The sequence below is a fragment of the Lonchura striata genome, chromosome 37 (genome assembly GCF_046129695.1).
Source record: "Lonchura striata isolate bLonStr1 chromosome 37, bLonStr1.mat, whole genome shotgun sequence".
Classification (NCBI taxonomy): Eukaryota; Metazoa; Chordata; class Aves; order Passeriformes; family Estrildidae; genus Lonchura; species Lonchura striata.
This window is the reverse complement of record NC_134639.1, coordinates 556,427-569,973: the sequence shown is the minus strand read 5'-3', so window position 1 is coordinate 569,973 and position 13,547 is coordinate 556,427. Positions and strand designations below refer to the sequence as shown.

Below are 13,547 nucleotides of genomic sequence, written 5' to 3'. Positions count from 1 at the left end.
TGACACGGACAACGGGACACGGACAAAAGTGGAAACTGCCTGGCAATTTCACCTTATGGACCCAAGATTCCTAGCCCAAGATGAGCCATGGGCTGATGATGCCAAAGGAAAGAGAGCCCTAGGGCAGTAGCACTTGATGATGATGTGTAACTCCTTTCAAGATGTTAGTGCCAAAGCACTTAAGAGGAAGCCTAAGAAGCTCAGTAGGCCTAGAGAAGGAAGAAATGACTATGGGGTGACCGTGGCTATAGCTGCGGACGTGAAGGCGCGCTCCTACGGTGAAGAGATCCACGACGACGTCGAGAGTCGAAGAAGGCCGCCGATGCGAACGTCACGAGAACGCGGATAGGGATCGGAACTGCCCTGCCCGGCGACGACTCTGGGGGGGGCTGAGGAGAAACCCTCTCCCTGCCGAGGGGCCCGTCCCACTATGGGCGTCTTCTCTAAGCTAACATCAAATAGCCTCCTGCGCTAGTAAAGGTTTTCCCCCCCAGCTCCCACCTACTGGCCCCAGCACTTAGCTTTTGCAAGATGACCGGATGGAATCCCATGTCAGTTGGATGTGGACGGCGAGACGTTCTCTGCATCAGCTTCGGTGCTCCCGTTTCCAAACTTCAGCTACGCTCCTCCTCAGGGTACCTAAGACAAAACAGAAAATTCAACTAGTGCACACAAAAAGAGAAATCCCCGAAACTCCGACACACTGCCACCCCGGCTCACCTGAAATCTCAATTTGACTCCACCGGCTGCCTGGAGGATACCTGGAAAACAAAAAGGTACACGCTTAAACATGCTGCTGCGTAACGGTCACCTGTGAGTCACCGTGCCTAAATGCCAACTCACCCGCTCGCCTCTGTTCCTTCACACAGCTCGGGCAGCGACAGCACCTGCAAAAACACAAAGCAAAAAAAACCCACACTCAGAAACTGTGAAAACAACATGCCCCTGACCTGAAAAATATACACACCCAGACCTTACACTTGAACCCACCTGGCCTTGGACATCCGGACCGGAGACATCTTGCAAGACGACTGCCTAAAATAAAACAAAGGAACCAAGAATGGATGCTTAGAATTGCACCAGAAATTGAGACCTGATTCAGAACAACTCCTTCTGTCCACTGCTCACCTGGCACACTTGGCCTTGACTGCTGCTGTCTGCCTGGACCTCCTAAAAATAAAGGCAAAGAATACTGTGGTAACACATTCACCATTGAGGCTTCCCCTGCCAATGCAAACAATGACTGACCCGCTCATGGCAACACCCTCCCCCAGGACTGGGGCCCTCTGCCGCAGATTTGAACCGTCAGCATCTGAAAGGAACTTGACTAGTGTCAAACAGCTGCAGGAAGATTTAGCAGCACCAAAAAGTTATATGAATATCCCCATACAATCTAGAGCCCAACTACATCCTGCATTACCAATTTCAAGTCCCCAGGACTTGTGTTGTTACAGGCTATGCAACAGGGCAGAGCAGCTCCAGGAAAAATACACGCAGACACCGTGACACAGGACAGGGAGAGCTTTTGAGAAGAAAAAAGGACTGAGAGATGCAAAGATAATAGGGTGCACCAGAGACAAGTGACAGGACACACACTGGAACTGCTCTGCCCTGAGCACCTCAGCACTGTGGTCAAAACAGACACTTTCCCTTTAGGTGGCTGAAGGAGACACTTCTTGGACATCCTCTTATCCAAAACTGACACAAAGACCCCTTCCAGGAAGTCCTAACTCAGCACCCACTTCCATCCCCTCTGTGGGTGATAACCCTCCACTTATCTTGCACGCAGCTGGGGATGCAAATCCCTCTTGAGTGTAGAAGGTGGCCATCGGCCAGTCTGCTAAGTTCCAGCTGTCACCTCTTGGTCTGCCAAGAGAGAGAAAACTAAACATCAGTGCACGGTCTTAGCAGCACATCGGCTAAAAACTTGTAATTCTGCTACTCACCGTCCTCCTCAGAATGCCTGGGTTCCTGGCCTGCACGCTTCAAGCGTGCTTGGACTCTGCTGCCATCATCGCAGGGTACACCTAGGTTAAGTGGAGACAAGACAACATGGCATTGCTGAAACATGAGAGTACTGGGCTGTGGTCCTTTGCTCAAATTACAAACATGTTACGGCAAACTCCTGATACAATCTAGAGCCCAACTACACCCGGCATTACCAATTTCAAGTCCCCAGGACTTGTGCTATTACAGGCTATGCAGCAGGGCAGAGCAGCTCCGGGAAAAATATGTGCAGACACCCGTGACACAGGACAGGGACAGAGAGCTTTTGAAGAGAAGAAAGGACCGAGAGACCCAAAGAACACAGAGTGCACCAGAGACAAGTGACAGGACACACACCGGAACTGCTCTGCCCTGAGCACCTCAGCACTGTGGTCAAAACAGACACTTTCCCTTTAGGTGGCCTAAGGAGATGCTTCTTGCACATCCCCGTCTCCAAAACTGACACAAAAACCCCTTCTAGAAAGTCCCAACCCAGCACCCCTCTTTCATCCCCTCTGTGGGTCATAACCCTCCACTTATCTTGCACGCAGCTGGGGATGCAAATCCCTCTTGAGTGTAGAAGGTGGCCATCTGCCTGTCTGCTAAGTTCCAGCTGTCACCTCTGGGTCTGCCAAGACAAAGAAAACTAAACATCAGTGCACGGTCTGAACAGCACATCGGCCAAAAACTTGTAATTCTGCTACTCACCATCCTCCTCAGAATGCCCGGGTTCTTGGCCTGCACGCTTCAGACGTGCTTGGATTCCGTCGCCGTCATTGCAGGGTACGCCTAGGTTAAGTGGAGACAAGGCGACATGACATTGCTGAAACATGACTGTACTCTCACACCCCCCTCCCTACCTCCGGGACTCACCGCAACTCCGCAGCCATTCCTCAGGGCTACTCAGATGGGACCTTGAAATGCAGGATTGGAAGGCTCCGTCACAGGGTCCTGTAATGCTTCCAGAGAGATCCAAAGTGCATGAAACCTGATCCATCAGCCAGTTGGTGACAGAGGTATGCGTACTCCGAGTCGATTCCCTAAAGCACACAAACAAGAATGGATGCTTAGAGTCACACCAAAAACGGAAAGCTTAGCAAGAACAACTGCTTTTGTCCACTGCTCACCTGGCACACTTGGCCTTGACTGCTGCTATCTGCCTGGACCTCCTGAAAATAAAGGCAAAGAACACTGCTGTAACACGGTCACCATTTAGGCTGCCCCTGCAAATGCAAACAATGACTGACCTGCTCATGGGAAAATCTCCACACAAGACTGGGACCCTCTGCCACTGATTTGGACTGTCTGCATCTAAAAGGAAGTTAGGACTAGTGTCAAATGGCTGCAGGACAACTTAGCAGAACCAAAAATGTTATGTCAATATCCTAATACAATCTAGAGCCCAACTACACCCGGCATTACAAATTTCAAGTCCCCAGGACTTGCGCTACTACAGGCTATGCAGCAGGGCAGATCAGCTCCGGGAAAAATACATGCAGACACCCGTGACACAGGACAGGGAGAGAGAGCTTTTGAGGAGAAGAAAGAACTGAGAGACCCAAAGATCACAGAGTGCACCAGAGACAATTGACAGGACACACACCGGAACTGCTCTGCCCTGAGCACCTCAGCACTGTGATCAAAACAGACACTTTCCCTTTAGCTGGCCTAAGGGGACAATTCTTGCACATCCCCACTCCCAAAGCTGATTCAAAAGGCCCTCCCAGCACACCCTCTTTCATCCCTCTATGGGTCTGAGCCCTATACTTATCTCTTGGGCATCTGGGGATGACAATCCATGTCGCATGTGAATGGAGGCTGCCTCGCCTGCAGGGAATGTCCTATGGTCACCGGGCTGTGGTCCCGTGCTCAGCTACAATTGAGAACACCAAACATCACTGCAAGATCTTAGCTACACAATGGACAAAACCCAGCAATCCTACTACTCACCATTCTCCTAAGAATGCTCGGGCCACTCACTTTGGCCAGGCTTGGAGGCTGCCACCGTCATCGCAGGGTCTGCCTGGGTTAAGAAGAGACAAAGTGACTCGGCATTGCTGAAACCTAAGAGGACCTTGGCTCCCCCTCCCTACCTCGGCGACTCACCGCAACTCCTCAGCCAGTGCCAAGGGCTACCTGGCAGCCATCGTGAAATACAAAATTTCAAGGCTTCATCTCAGAGTCCAGCAATACTTCCAGAAGGCTCACAAGCACAGGAAATCCAAGCCATCGGCTGTCGGTCAAAAAGGCTTGGCATACTCTGAGTCGATTCCTTAAAGCACACAAACAAGAATGGATGCATACAGTTGAATCAAAAACTAAAAGCTGAGCAAGAAGTAAAAGCTGAGCAAAAACAACTGCTTTGGTCCACTGCTCACCTGGCACACTTGGCCTTGACTGCTGCTGTCTGCCTGGACCTCCTGAAAATAAAGGCAAAGAACACTGCTGTAACACGGTCACCATTGAGGCTGCCCCTGCAAATGCAAACAATGACTGACCTGCACATAGGAAAAACCACACCCAGGACTGGGGCTCTCTGCCACTGATTTCAGTTGTCAGCATCTGAAAGGAAGTTAGGACTAGTGTCAAATGGCTGCAGGACAACTTAGCATCACCAAACATCTTATGTCTATCTCCCCATAAAATCTAGAGCCCAACTACATCCTGCATTAAAAATTTCAAGTCCCTAGGTCTTGTGCTATTACAGGCTACGCAGCAGGGCAGAGCAGCTGCAGGACAAATACATGCAGACACCCGTGACACAGGACAGGGAGAGAGAGCTTTTGAGGAGAAGAAAGGACCGAGAGACCCAAAGAACACACAGTGCACCAGAGACAAGTGACAGGACACACACCGGAACTGTTCTGCCCTGAGCACCTCAGCACTGTGGTCAAAACAGACACTTTCCCTTTAGCTGGCCTAAGGGGACACTTCTTGCACATCCCTGCCCCCAAAGCTGATCCTAAAGGCCCTCCCAGCACCCTACTTTAATCCCCTCTGTGGACCTTAGCCCTATACTTATCTCTCAGGCATCTGGGGATGAGAATCCAATGGAGGCTGCCTCGCCTGCAGGGAATGTCCTATGGTCACCGGGCTGTGGTCCCGTGCTCAGCTACAATCGAGAACACCAAACATCACTGCATGATCTTAGCTGCACAATGGACAAAGCCCAGCAATCCCGCTACTCACCGTTCTCCTAAGAATGCTCGGGCCGCTCACTTTGGCCAGGCTTGGAGGCTGCCACCGTCATCGCAGAATCTGCCTGGGTTAAGAAGAGACAAAGTGACTCGGCATTGCTGAAACCTAAGAGGAGCTTGGCTCCCCCTCCCTACCTCGGCGACTCACCGCAACTCCTCTGCCATTGCCGAAGGCTACCTGGCTGCCATCGTGAAATACAAAATTTCAAGGCTTCATCTCAGAGTCCAGCAATACTTCCTGAAGGCTCACAAGCACAAGAAATCCAGGCCATCAGCTGTTGGGGACAGGGGCTTGGCATACTCTGAGTGGATTCCCTAAAGCACACAAACAAGAATGGATGCTTACAGTTGAATCAAAAAGTAAAAGCTGAGCAAAAACAACTGCTTTGGTCCACTGCTCACCTGGCACACTTGGCCTTGACTGCTGCTGTCTGCCTGGACCTCCTGAAAATAAAGGCAAAGAACACTGCTGTAATACAGTCACCATTTAGGCTTCCCCTGCAAATGCAAACAATGACTGACCTGCTCATGGAAACACCCTCCCCCAGGACTGAGGCCCTCTGCCACAGATTTGAATTGTCAGCATCTGAAAGGAAGTTAGGACTAGTGTCAAACGGGTGCAGGACAACTTAGCATCACCAAACATGTTATGGCAAACTCCTGATACAATCTAGAGCCCAACTACACCCGGCATTACAAATTTCAAGTCCCCAGGACTTGTGCTAATACAGGCTATGCAGCAGGGCAGAGCAGCTCCGGGAAAAATATGTGCAGACACCCGTGACACAGGACAGGGAGAGAGAGCTTTTGAGGAGAAAAAAGGACTGAGAGATGCAAAGATAATAGGGTGCACCAGAGACAATTGACAGGACACACGCCAGCACTGCTCTGCCCTGAGCAGCTCAGCACTGAGATCAAAACAGACGCTTTCCCTTTAGGTGGCCTTAGGAGACCCTTCTTGGGCATCCCCATCTCCAAAATTGACTCAAAAACCCCTCCTGGGGAGTCCCACCTGGCACCTCTCTTCCATTCCCTCTGTGGGTTGTAGCCCTGCACTTATCTTGCACGTATCAGGGGATGAAAATCCCCATCGGGTGCAGAAGGAAGACACTGCTCCCATCTCCAGGCCCTGGCCCTGACTTATCTTTTGGATGACTGGTGATGTGAATCCACGTTGGACCTGAAATGAGTCTGGCTCAGAGGAGATAGCCTGTTAGCCTCTTAGTCTCCTAAAATAAAGAATGGGAAAATCAATGGTTGTGTTTCGTGCTATGTGGGCCGAATCTCAGCAAGTCAGTTACTTATCCTCTCCTGAGTGTGCCTGGGTGTTCAAGTCTCCGGCCTCATCCTCAGTCTAAGGTATGGCTGTTATGATGAGTGGCACGGGGGTTAGAGAGGCAAAGCTACATGGCATTTGTGTGAGTTCGGTGGATGAGCTTGTGTGCCATATGACACGTGGATGCCTCTGCTATGCTTGTGAAAAGCCTTGCAGATACACACCGTTTCTCACCCTACTGCCTGCAAACCCCCGCCGGGATAACTCCTAACTCGGTACCCTGCTTACTCTCCCTCTCCTAGTCACAATCCTCAACTCACCTGAAGCCGCCGTCTCACACATCATCTTTGACACAGTGCGGATGCCTTCTGCGTCGTGATGAATCTGCTGGAAAAATGTTGCACTCGACACAAACTGCAATTACTGGAAGTTGCCCTCCTCCTAAAAAAAGAAGAAAAAAATCAGAAATTACAAAAGCACCTTACCAGCCCTGAATACTCAACCCCAAACTGTGAATTTAAATACTCCCTGTGTTCAACGTTGTTTTCTTTGCAGTATCTTCAAAGTCTCTGTTGCATTAGAAGCCCAAAAGCAGCTGCAGAGAACAAGCTAAGCTAAAGGAGCCTCTTCACCTGAATGAGAGGAGAGCTCTTACCCCAGCTGATCCCACTGAGGGAATGAAGCCCCTTGGGAAAGGCTGGGGTTAATATACCCCTGATTGGGCCCGCCTCTCGTTCCCGTGGCACCTGGGAAAAGGGAGGGGGCAAACCCCACAGAGTATAAAAGCCATCTGAGGAGCTGTGGCTGTTTGGCTCCTCTGGCTTGAATTCAAGGAGAATAAAGGGCTGGATATAGAAGAAAACTCTTCAGGGAAATGACAGCTCTTTCTTTTTTCTACAACTGCTTGGAGCAAAAGGGCAAAAAAACTGGTAAGAAATAAAACTTTGTTTTTAGGCAGCATATCTAGATAAGTTGGGTGATTTGCTGTTAACTTATATAATTATTCCTCAGTGACTACTAAGTAGTACTCAACCTGAGACTAAGGGTGGAGAAAAGTACTAATTATATGAACAGTTTAAGTCTCCTTAGGGCTACTAATTAGGACTAACTATATTATAAATAAAAATAAGAAAAACAATAGGCTCCTGGGCAGCATAAAGGTTAAGTACGTGCTAGGCTTGCCTTTCTCTGAGGTACTTAATCCTAGGGCACAGAAAGAAGTGCCCTGAAAAGTAGTTTTAAATGCTGAAAAAGCATCTTAGAAGAGCCTCTTTCAAATTAATCCCTTAAAATGAAGAAATGGGTAAGTTGCCTCTACTGAAATGGATACCATGGCAAATAAATGGCTTCCGCCCTTTAACTTAATCCCCTCGAATATTGGGAAAAGAGAGGCTTTCCTCAATTTAAATCTCTCCAGTTGAGGGATTGAGGGATTTTCCTCTCAATCCAAACCCTTAAGAAAGAGAGATAGCTCGGCTTCCCCCTCAATTTAAGCCTTAGGACAACAAAAAGGGTTACTCTTAATTCAAACCCATAAACAACATTGTCAAGGTTTTCCCCCTCTATTTAAACTGGAAAATAATGGAATATGGGGATTCCCTGTCAATTACCACCCCTAACAGCATAGAAAAGGCAGGGACTCTTTCAAATGAGACCATTAAAATTGCAGGGGAAGTGCATTTCCTCATTATTTGAAAGCAAGAAATAATGGAAAAGGAAGTTTTTTCCCATACTTTAAACCACTTGTCTCTCCATAACCCCTCTTTATTCTGGAAGTGCTGTGGAAGGTCTTGGGGTTCTAGGGAGGGACTGACACAATAAAAGGGGAAAGGTGAAAGCTCTCCTATGGAACCCCACATGCTGCCCGGCCTGCTCAGGTGCTGCCCCTTGGCAAGAGGGCTCTGCCCTCTGCATTTTCTCAAAGGGATGCTCCGTGCCCGGGTGGGTCCGGCTGCTCCCCGGTCCCAGCTGGATGTTCCGACTGTAGCTCCTGGAGGGACGCTTGGGATACCCCTGTTAGCCCCTCTGGATTAGCAGCTCCCTGTGCAGGTGTGTGCAGGTAGCTGCACTAAAAGCAGCTGCTCACATGGGGAGCTGCTACACCTAAGAGTGGGGGATGAGGTGAAGAAAGGTCCTGTGGGGTGTTCCCTCCCCTACACAGCCCTCTGCCAGACCCTTAAACAATGGGGTGCCAGATCTTCATTGCCAAGATAATTAACAATCTTTCCCCTGGCCAAACAGGAATTGTGCTACCAAAATTGCAAACAGTGAATGATTTCTCACAGACCACAGCTGCCAACACCAGGAAATCTCGCTGCCCTTGGAGAGCAGCACACCTCCAGTGAAGAGACATCAACACACAGAGAGGGTGAGGTTGGTTTTATAGGGAAAAAGGGCAGAGGTTGGATCACGAGGTCTGTGGCTGCAAGTGACATTCTACATCATTTCGTTCTGAATGGCACAGGATTTATCCTGGAGCAAAACTGCTCCCACCAAGAATTCTGCCTGCCCTGGAAGAGACAAGCACCTCCTTGAAATTGAAACCAGGAAGTGTAGAGGGTGAGCCATGTTTCACAGCGAATACGGCCAGTGACAGAGTCCAAGACCCAGGGGCCATGAAAGAAGGGCCGCCCACTGAAAATCTGAATGCAGAAGGATGTGTTGTGGACCCAAGCTGCCCTGATGTTAATCAGGGGTTACCTTAAACATCCCAAGTACAACTCGCAAACTGACATCAGGAACCTGGACTGGTGAGTTTTCTTTCCCAGGCTAAAAGTCTGGAATTAGCACACAGGACCCCCTGGCCCTGGGTGGGCAGCTGACTGCAACAAATATGACCATCGAAGAATATCTCCCAGACCCCATCTGCCCCCACCTCAAACTTGTACTGCCCTGATACTCCCAATGGAGCCCTAAAAACTGACATCAGAAACCAGGACTGGTGAGTTTTCTTTCCCAGGGAAAAGGGCAGGAGTATGTGCCCAGGGGCTCCTGGCCCTCAGCAGGAACCTGACTTCAAAAACTCCAATCATCGAAGGATGTATCCCAGAACAAAGCTGTCCCCACCTCAAGCTTGCACTGCCCTGATAGTCCCATGGGAGCACTACAAACCGACATCAAGAAACTGGACTTTGAGTTTTCTTTCCCAGGGTAAAGGGCCAGAGTATGTGCCCAGAGGTCCCTGCCCATGAGCTGGCACCTGACTTCAAAAAATCCAAACATTGAAAGATGTATCCCTGACAAAAGCTGTCCCCACCTCAAACTTGCGCTGCCCTGATAGTCCGATGGGAACCCTAAAATATGACATCAAGAACCTGGACTGGTGAGTTTTCTTTCCCAGGTAAAAGAGCTGGAATTAGAGCACAGGACCCCCTGGCCTTCGGCAGGCGCCTGAATGCAACAAACAAGAACATCAAAGGATATCACCCAGACACCATCTGCCCCAACCTCAAATTTGTGCTGCCCTCACAGTCCCAAGGGAGCCCTACAAACTGACATCAGGAACCTGGACTGGTGAGTTTTCTTTCCCCGGCAAAAAAGCTGGAATTAGAGCACAGGTCCCCCTGGCCCTGGGTGAGCAGCTGACCGCATCAAATGCGAACACTGAAGAATATCTCCCAGACCCCAGCTGCCCCCACCTCAAACTTGTACTGCCCTGATAGTCCCAATGGAGCCCTACAAACTGACATCAAGAACCTGAACTGGTGTGTTTTCTTTCCCAGGGAAAAGAGCTGGAATTACAGCACAGGACCCCAAGGCTTTGGGCAGGCCCCAGACTGCAAAAAATATGAGCATTGAAGGATATCACCCAGACACCATCTGCCCCAACCTCTAACTTGTGCTGCCCTAAGAGACCCAAGGGAGCCCTACAAAATGACATCAGGAACCTGGACTGGTGAGTTTTCTTTCCCAGGGAAAAGGGCTGGAGTATGTGCTCAGGGATCCCTGGGCCTGAGCTGGCACATGACTTCAAAAATTAAAATCATCAAAGGATGTATCCCAGAACGAAGCTGTCCCCACCTCAAACTTGCCCTGTCCTGAGAGTCCCATAGGAGCCCTACAAACTGACATCAGGAACCTGGACTGGTAAGCTTTCTTTTCCCAGCAAAAAGGCTGGAATTAGCGCACAGGTCCCCCTGGCCCTGGGCGGGCAGCTGACTGCATCAAATACGAACACTGAAGAATATCTCCCAGACCCCAGCTGCCCCCACATCAAACTGGTGCTGCCCTGATAGACCCAAGGGAGCATTAAAAACTGACATCAGGAACCTGGACTGGTGTGATTTCTTTCCCAGGGAAAAGGCTGGAATTAGCACTCACGACCCCCTGACCCCGGGTGGGAGGCTGACTGCAACAAATAGGAACATCAAAGAATAGCTCCCAGAACGAAGCTGTCCCCACCACAAACTTGTGCTGCCCTGATAGACCCAAGGGAGCCCTACAAACTGACATCAGGAACCTGGACTGGTGAGTTTTCTTTCCAGGGAAAACACTGGAAAATGTGCCAGGGGCCCCTGGCCCTGAGCTGTTGCCTCACTCCAAAAACTCCAAACATCCAAGGATGCATCCCAGAACAAAGCTGTCCCCACCTCAAACTTGTGCTGCCCTGAGAGTCCCAAGGGAGGCCTACAAACTGACATCAGGAACCTGGACTGCTGAGTTTTCTTTCCCAGGGAAAAAGTCTGGAATTTGCGCACATGACCCTGTGGTCCTGGGCTGGGCCCTGACGGCCACATGTACAAACATCAAAGGATATCTCCGAGACTTCATCTGCCCCAACATGTAACTTGTGCTGCCCTGAGAGTCCCAAGCAAGCCCTACAAACTGACATCAGGAACTTGGACTGGTGAGTTTTCTTTCCCAGGGAAAATGGCTAGAATTAGAGCAAAGGTCCCCCTGGCCTTGGGCAGGCGCCTGACTGCAACTCATAAGAACATCAAAGGATATCTCCGAGACTTCATCTGCCCCCACCTCAAACTTGCTCTGCCCTGAGGGTCCCAACAGAGCACTACAAACTGACATCAACAACCTGAACTGGTGAGTTTTCTTTACTCAGTGAAAAAAGCTGGAATTTGCGCACAGGTCCCCTGACACAGGGTGGGTGCCTGACTGCAAAAATAAGAACGTCAAAGGATATGTCCGAGACTTCATCTGCCCCCACCTCAAACTTGCGCTGCCCTGAGAGTCCCAAGGGAGCCCTACAAACTGACATCAGGAACCTGGACTGGTGAGTTTTCTTTCCAGGGAAAAGGCTGGAAAATATGCCCAGGGGCCCCAGGACCTGAGCTGGCGCCTCACTCCAAAAACTCCAAACATCCAAGGATGCATCCCAGAACAAAGCTGTCCCCACCTCAAACTTGTGTTGCCCTGATAGACCCAAGGGATCCCTACGAACTGAGATCAAGAACCTGGACTGGTGAGCTTTCTTTCCCAGGCATAAAGGCTGGAATTAGACCACAGGACCCCCTGACCCCGGGTGGGAGGCTGACTGCAACAAATAGGAACATCAAAGAATATCTCCCAGAACGAAGCTGTCCCAACCTCAAATTTGTGCTGCCTGTACAATGCCAAGGGAAACCTACAAACTGACATCAGGATCCTGGACTGGTGAGTTTTCTTTCCCAGGGAAAATGGCCAAAGTATGTGCCCAGGGGCCCCTGGCCCTGAGCTACCGCCTGAATGCAAAAACTACAAACATCGAAGGATGCATCCCAGAACAAAGCTGTCCCCACCTGAAACTTGCGCTGCCCTGACAGTCCCAATGGTTCCCTAGAAACTGACATCAGGAACCTGGATTGCTGTGTTTCCTATCCCAGGGAAAAGGCTGGAATTAGCGCACACGTCCCCTGACCCCGGGTGGGCGCCAGACTGCAACTCATAAGAACATCAAAGGATATCTCCGAGACTTCATCTGCCCCCACCTCAAACTTGTGCTGCCCTGATAGACCCAAGGGAGCCCTACAAACTGACATCAGGAACCTGGACTGCTGAGTTTTCTTTCCCAGGGAAAATGGACAAAGGATGTGCCCGGGGTCCCCTGGCCCTGACTGCAAAAAATCCTTATATCGAAGGATGGACCCCACACCGAAGTTGTCCCCACCTCAAACTTGTGCTGCCCTGATACACCCAAGGGAGCCCTACAAACTGACATCAGGAACCTGGACTGCTGAGTTTTCTTTCCCAGGGAAAATGGAAAAAGGGTGTGCCAAGGGGCCCCTGGCCCTGACTGCAAAAAATCCTTATATCGAAGGATGGACTCCACACCGAAGTTGTCCCCACCTCAAACTTGTGCTGCCCTGATACACCCAAGGGAGCCCTACAAACTGACATCAGGAACCTGGACTGCTGAGTTTCCTTTCCCAGGGAAAATGGAAAAAGGTTGTGCCCAGGGGCCCCTGGCCCTGACTGCAAAAAATCCTTATATCGAAGGATGGACCCCACACCGAAGTTGTCCCCACCTCAAACTTGTGCTGCCCTGATAGACCCAAGGCAGCCCTACAAACTCACATCAGGAACCTGGACTGCTGAGTTTTCTTTCCCAGGGAAAATGGAAAAAGGATGTGCCCAGGGGCCCCTGGCCCTAGGCAGGGACCGCACTGCAAAAAATCCTTATATCGAAGGATGGATTCCACACCGAAGTTGTCCCCACGTCAAACTTGTGCTGCCATGATAGACCCAAGGGAGCCATACAAACTCACATCAGGAACCTGGACTGCTGAGTTTTCTTTCCCAGGGAAAATGGAAAAAGGATGTGCCCAGGGCCCCTGGCCCTGACTGCAAAAAAATCCTTATATCGAAGGATGGACTCCACACCGAAGTTGTCCCCACCTCAAACTTGTGCTGCCATGATAGACCCAAGGGAGCCCTACAAACTGACATCAGGAACCTGGACTGCTGAGTTTTCTTTCCCAGGGAAAATGGCAAAAGGATGTGCCCAGGGGCCCCTGGCCCTGACTGCAAAAAAATCCTTGTATCGAAGGATGGACTCCACACCGAAGTTGTCCCCACCTCAAACTTGTGCTGCCCTGATAGACCCAAGGGAGCCCTACAAACTGACATCAGGAACCTGGACTGCTGAGTTTTCTTTC

The 13,547-nt window shown here is 50.3% G+C and overlaps 2 long non-coding RNA genes across 2 annotated transcripts in view; both read right to left on the bottom strand.

Annotated features, from left to right (window-relative positions):
• Window positions 1-724: 724 nt before the first annotated feature.
• LOC144248010 (uncharacterized) lies at window positions 725-1,323 on the bottom strand. The gene is made up of 5 exons (XR_013341420.1): window positions 1,249-1,323; window positions 1,129-1,170; window positions 991-1,035; window positions 844-887; window positions 725-761 (listed from the first exon to the last, which is right to left on the bottom strand). It is a non-coding gene; the product is annotated as an uncharacterized LOC144248010 (long non-coding RNA).
• Window positions 1,324-6,221: 4,898 nt separating this feature from the next.
• The window catches only part of LOC144248009 (uncharacterized), a 208,879-nt gene continuing 201,553 nt past the window's right edge, over window positions 6,222-13,547 (bottom strand). The window contains exons 2-3 of the long non-coding RNA XR_013341419.1: window positions 6,780-6,900; window positions 6,222-6,412 (exon numbers count right to left, since the gene is read on the bottom strand). This is a non-coding gene — a long non-coding RNA (uncharacterized LOC144248009). The remainder of the gene's footprint in view (window positions 6,413-6,779; window positions 6,901-13,547) is intronic.